This window comes from Phocoena sinus, chromosome 14, assembly GCF_008692025.1.
Source record: "Phocoena sinus isolate mPhoSin1 chromosome 14, mPhoSin1.pri, whole genome shotgun sequence".
In the NCBI taxonomy this organism is placed as follows: Eukaryota; Metazoa; Chordata; class Mammalia; order Artiodactyla; family Phocoenidae; genus Phocoena; species Phocoena sinus.
The window spans coordinates 25269612-25276223 of NC_045776.1; the positions used below are offsets into that span (position 1 = coordinate 25269612).

At 49.8% G+C, this 6612-nt stretch overlaps 1 non-coding gene across 1 annotated transcript; it reads left to right on the top strand.

Moving 5' to 3' along the window:
* Positions 1-4302: 4302 nt before the first annotated feature.
* On the top strand, positions 4303-4409 carry LOC116739373. Its single transcript, XR_004345552.1, has one exon. It is a non-coding gene; the product is annotated as a U6 spliceosomal RNA (small nuclear RNA).
* Positions 4410-6612: the final 2203 nt, after the last annotated feature.

Sequence of the window (6612 nt, forward strand, 5' to 3'; positions counted from 1 at the left end):
TGGCTTGCCACAATCCCTAGCACAGCATCTTCAATAAAGGACCCGCTTAATACACACTGAAATAACTATATGAAACTCATACTTGAAAGCAGGAAATGGGGAGAGATTCTTCACACTTTTAAAAGGAATTTTCATTTTATACAACATTTCCCCAGTAGAGTTCTTTAAATGGAAACTTCCTTGGTTATTTAAAATGAGATTGTAATTTGACTAGTTGAAACCTAAACTGATGGGCTAAGTTGATCTATACCGTCCTTCCATGCTTTCCCTTTCCCTGCGGTCTCTGTAAATTCAAATCCCACCCGTCCTTGATAACAGTGAACAGTGACTGGGACTATTTTGCAGCAGACCGGCTGGCTGCTCAGTGCTGTGTACGTGACCGCATTCTCCCATCATAGCCGCTTCATGGCCAGGAATATTCTTTTCCTCATTCTACAGATGAGACAACGTATGCTTGGAGAGTTCGGAACTATTTGTAGGAGTGGCCGAGTTCAAACCTACACCCAGCCCGAGCAGTGAATCACTGTTCTTAAGAAATGCCGCCTTCAAACCGGTTCATCTGTACCATTTTTCTAGGTTCGGATGAACCGGTTTGCAGGACAGAAATAGGGACACAGATGTAGAGAACAAACGTATGGACAGCAAGCGGGGAAAGTGGCCGGGGGGTGGGGTGTGATGAATTGGGAGATTGGGATTGACATACATACACTAATATGTATAAAATGGATAAGTAATAAGAACCTGCTGTATAAAAAAAAATTCAAAAATTAAAAAATAAAAAAGAGGCTGCTTGTTTTCAAGCTCACAGATAAGCAATGAAAAGAAAAAAAGAAATGCCACCTTCTCCACAAAGGCCCTCCTGACCCTAAACAGACGGGACTGTCTCATTCCTCTGGTGCCTAGCCTTCTCTTGGTCTTCTTGACCTTGCATTCTGTCCTGGGCGGCAGCCACTTAGGTGTTTGCCGCCTCGCCGCTGCCCTGTCACCCCCTCCCCCAGCGCTCACGCGGGACTGGCGGGGTCTAGAGCGTGGGAGGCGCCTCCCACTCGTCTTTGCGTTCCCAGCAGTGCCAGGCTCCATGCCAGACCTGGGGCCCCCGCTGAGTATTTCGGCTCAGTTTGACGTTATCTCCTTTCCCTCAAGAGGGCGCTGACGCTCTCCAGGAAGGAGTCAAATAGAAGTGTAGAGGCGATAGGTCTCTAAAAATTGGGGGTGGGGGGGGGTCTGTGGGGGCATGCTGCTCTGATTTAGCCTGTGAAGCACTCTGAGGCTCCCTCTAGGGCTGTTCCATCCCAGTGAGATCTGGGAACCAGCCACGAGGCTCCAAGTGGCCTTGTGGTCCCATAACCTGCTTGAACCACCTGTCTGGGCCCCTGAGAGGCCGCAGCCAGCCCTGTGGCCGGGTCCTGAGTGCAGGCCTGTTGTAGCCAATTGCACCAACTCTCTGTGCTTCCTGCGGCCCTGCTTGCAGACCTGCTGGGAGAGGACAAGCAGATCCCAGCTGGGCCTCACCCTGATCACCGCAGGTTGATCTGAGCATGTGATGCCCTTCCCCTGTTCCTTTGTTGGTGGAGCGGAGGTAATAATAAGAATTAACCTGGAGCCCTGGGGGGTTCATCCTGGACCTCACACTCAGTGTCTCCCTGGATTGGGCTGGCAGCCCCCAGGTAGTGAGGGGAGGTCATTAATATCGCTCCCATTATATACCTGAAGGAACTGAGGCTCAAATTTGTTAAGGAAAGAGGCAGGGATGCAGCCTGCGGCCACCCGTGCAAGGGAGGGGCCTTGTGGGCTGGGGAGAGCTTCCCTGAGCTGAGAGCCGGCAGTGTCTTGTCCTGGGGCCTGCAGGGGTGGAGCTTTGTGGCAAATCCTGGCAGCCCCTGGAGCACTCCTGGAAGGCACAGAGTCATAGGACTGCGATGAAGGTGGCCCCGCCTGGTTGCCCACCCCAGGTCCCATCCAGGGACCCCACAATTACGTGGGGGCGCAGGAGGTAAATGGCTCACCTAGCTCTGCCCCAGGCCAGCTCACAGCGGCTCGCCACGTTTGATGCATTTGGCAACCAGCTCTCAGAAGGGCTGTCTTGCCAGCAGTACAGGTATCATGCGATGAACCAAAGGAATTTTCCTGCAGTGCAGACCCGAGGATGGAGACGCAAAAATCGGTCTTTTCTCTCTTCCCTCTTCCTTCCCCTCCCTTTCCCTCTCTTCCCCTCTCTCCCCTCCTCTCCCCTCCCCTCCCATCCTCTTCTCTCTCTCTGTCTTCTCAGTTTACCGGGGGAAGTGGTATAGTCAGGAGGAAAAGGTAACATTATGTCTTCCTTTGCACTCACCACCCTGCATTTGGAATATTCCAGCTCAAACTATCCATGGATCAGACTCTCTGGGAGAAATGAGATTTTACAATTCTGGGAACCAGGGTGACCCACTGCTGCCAAGGTGGACAAGGCTTCTGAGGCCTCCGGACACCTCCTCCCATGCTCTGAATTATGTGCCTCCCTTCCTTAAGACCCTGTCTTCCACCAGATGCCACTCTACCCATCCATCCTCACGTGGGTCACGTGTCAGCCCTAGGTCTGCTGTATGACAGACTTCAGAACAAATGTTACAGCACACGCTTGACAAGGCTTGGTGCCTATCTCAGTCTTAATCCTTTTATTCTGCGAAATTTAGGCTGCAGAATCTAGCCTGGCAGATTAGGGGCACTTTGCTTGGGTCTCCACTTCTGCACACATTTCCCTGAAATCCAGAGACCTGTGGGCTCCAGGATACTTAATAATGAGCTGGATATATTTGATTTCATTCAACACATATTTATGAAGAGCCTACGATGTGCCAGGCACCGTGCTGGACTAGGAGGATATAAAGATGACCCCTGGGGCTTCCCTGGTGGCGCAGTGGTTGACAGTCTGCCTGCCGATGTAGGGGACACGGGTTCGTGCCCCGGTCCGGGAAGATCCCACATGCCGCAGAGCGGCTGGGCCCGTAAGCCATGGCCACTGAGCCTGCGCGTCCGGAGCCTGTGCTCTGCAACAGGAGAGGCCACAACAGTGAGAGGCCCGCGTACCGCAAAAAAAAAAAAAAAAAAAAAGATGACCCCTGGGTGTGTATATGGCTGGTGCCACACCCAGAACTGAGGCAACTGGCATACTTTCTCTATTATGCCTCTGGGTAGATTCTCCCATTGTTAACCAGGTCTAATATGAGAGACGCCATCAGGGAGTTGGACCACAGTAATAAGCTGATGGAATCTTAACCATTTCACTCTTTCTGGGACTTTCTGGATTGCCCCATCCTTGAAGGCCCAGTTCAAGTCCCATCTCTGCTGCGAAATCTTCCTTTCATTCATTCATTCATTCATTCATTCAGCTAGAAAATCTTTAGGGTGCCAACACTGTGATAAGTATAGATAAGGATACAAAGAGTATAAAGCATGCCCCCAGTTGCATTCTGGTAGGGGAGATTCCTTCATTCAACAAATATTGGTTGAGGGCCCATCATGGCCTAGGCACTGCACAAGGCTTGGGGCACATGGCATTGAACTAGGCCAACATGGGTCCTCCCTTCCCAGGGTATTAAGTCTGGTGAGGGACACAGATGTGTGAGCAGCCAGTCCCACTACACCGTACTCAGTGGCACAGTGGAGGGAAGTTTGGGGAGCAATGAAGCTCATAGACAGGCTTCTGCTCACAGGGCCAGGGCAGGTTTCCCTGGGGGTGATTCACCTTGTACTTAAATAATCACAAGAGAAGGTGGTGACTGCTCAGTACCACCTGCGAGGTGCACGTGAGGATTAGTGCAACAGCTCCTGCAGAGGGGAGGGCTCCTCCAGCCATGGAGAAGTCTTCCTGGAAGGAGCGAGCTTTGAGTTGGGTCTTAAAACTTCCAGAGCGACTCCAGCCCACCCTGGTCTTTCTCTCTCCAGAAGCACTCCCAGGCTGTTTCACAAAGTTAACTCAATTGTTTTGATATGTTTACATAATTTTTCTCCATCTTGCTTTGTTTTGTTTTGTGTGTGTCCCCTGCCCACCCCTTATGTCATAAACCCTTGGAAGACTCTGGGGACCAATGACGTCTCTTTGGTCCCACCAGACTAGCTTGGCGCTGGAACTGGACAAAGGGCACAAGTCTGGGAGCCCAGGTGTGTGGGCAGGTACTCCTCATTGCCCCTTTCTGCCCTCCCCAGCACACATAATGCTCGAGGGAAATCAGTGCAGTGTCATGAGGGTGGGGACTTCTGAGTAGGTTCAGAGAAAGCCGAGCCTAGGCTCTGCCCAGGAAAGGTCTTTAAATAGAGCAGAGGGTGCTCGCTTCGGCAGCACATATACTAAAATTGGAACGATACAGAGAAGATTAGCAGGGCCCCTGAGCAAGGATGACAAGCAAATTCGCGAAGTGTTCCACATTTTTCAAAGAAATTATTAAAAGGAAAAATTGTTATTTAAAAAGAGCAGAAGCAAAGTGTCAATATCTCTGTAACTTAGGTAGTGAGACTATATAACGTGTATCAAAATTATTGTTTGTATCATTATTATTTATGAAACATAAAAATGTTTCATAATTTAAAATAAAAAATTAAAAGATTGTGTATGAGTTCTAACTAAGTTTAGCTGCCTATTTAGAAAACCCAAAATAAAAGTGGCTTTAAAAAAAAAATAGAGCAGAGGAACACTGTCAGTGTAGCCTGCGAGAGAATTTGCTTACACTTTATTCATTTATATTGGGAACATTAACTGAATTAAGCTTTGAATAAAAAGGATTCTATTTTCAGAAGAGTCATGAGGACAATTAAAGGTTGGCATTTTCCTCCAGAGATCTGCCATCAAACCATGTGGCTTCATTTCGGAAGCCACCAAGTGCTCAGGTAATGCAGTACAGAAGTAAGACATAAAAAGGAGTGTTCTGCCCACGGCGGGACAGCCCAGGCAGCCACCAGCCTCTGGTGGCTTCCCAGGTGCCCAGCAGTATAATGGTGGGCAGGGCCGATGTGGTGAGCTTGGAGTGCTGTCTCCTTTCTTGAGGCCTTTTAGACAGAACAAACCGTCAGCCTAAACTCAGGGTTTAGTCTTTAGATGGGGCTGAGCTAAATGGCTTTCCAAGGTTTCCTGTTCTGCGTGCTCACAGGTGGTAGGTATTGCCCCAGTGTTCTGGTCTGAGGACCTTGGCAAGGAATCTTCCCACTGCTCCTAATATATCCTCCCCATCCATCTGTCTCCATGCCCGACATCACGTGTAAAAGAGGTTAATTCTTTCTGGTTGAGATATGTCCTTCCTGGGAGTTCCTTGCAGTAACACAACCTCCTCTAGTAAGCAAGCCAGCATCCTTCATCTTTCAACACAGTTTCTGGACACCTAGTATGTGCCCAGCATGGTCCACAGAGCTGGGGACACAGCAAGGAGACGAACAAAGTCCTTGCTCTCTTGGAGCTTACATTGTGGAAGGGGAGATGATAGACCGTAAACAAATATATAGTCCATTAGGGATGGTGGGGCTGCTGGGATACATAAGACAGGATGATGGGGCAGCATCCTATCGTGTGCGGGGTGGTCAGGGAAGGCTCTTCTCCTGGTTCAGAGCTTCCAGAAGGGCTGCAGTCCACTCTGATCTTTCTCTCTCCAGAGCTGTGGAAGAACTCCCAGGCTGTCTCATCAAGTTAACTCAACGGTTTCTGCTGTGATACATACTTATTCTCCATCTTGCTTTGTTCTGTTTCGTGTTTGTGTCCCTTGCCCAGCCCTTATATCGGAAGCCCCTTGACTTTATTATGTGTTATTTATTAGTGTCTTGGGAAGTTTGAACCGAGGCCTCAAGAACGTGAGCCTGAGCCAGGAGGCTCTGAGGGAAGCTTCCAGGCAGAGGAAATAGCAAGTGTAGAGACCCCAAGGCAGGAGAGGCTGGTGTCTTGGGAACAGCCAAGAAACCGGAGAACTGGGTACCGGGGTGGAGAGGGACACTGGTGGGAGCTGAGGTCAGATTGTGGGGCAAGACAGGCTGTGCAAAGGGCCTTGGGTCGTACTCTGTGCTGCACGAGAAGCCATGGGGAGCCTCTGAACAGAGGAGGGCCATGGTATGATGACGCTTTACATGACTACTCACCAGCCATGACCACCTTGGTGTTCTGTGAACTGAGGCTAGAGGGAAGGGCAGGGGCTGGAGACACCAAGGGCACTAAAGGCCAAGAGAGGGACCTGGGACTTTATCATGAGGTCAGTGGGGATCCATGGAGGATTTTAGAGTAAAGGAGTTTAGTGCTACCCCTCAGTTTGGAACAGAGGGCACTAGCACAGAGAAGTGAGGTCACCTACCCCAGAACGCACAGCTGGATAAAGATGGAGCTGGGAGGGAAAGCCAGGTCTTCAGACTCCCATTCCAGTATGAGGTTTCTCCTGAATAAGAGGAAATATTTATTGAGCACATTCTAAGTGCCATACATAGCTCAGGTACCAACCCATCTAATTTTCAGAACAGCCCTAAGAGGTAGACATTATTGTTATTCTCATCTTACATAGAAGGAAGCAAAGTACAGAGGGGCTGAACAATGCATCTGAGGTTACAAGGCTAGTAAGTAGTAGAGCTGGGATCTCAACCCAGGCAGACTGGATCAGGAGTTCA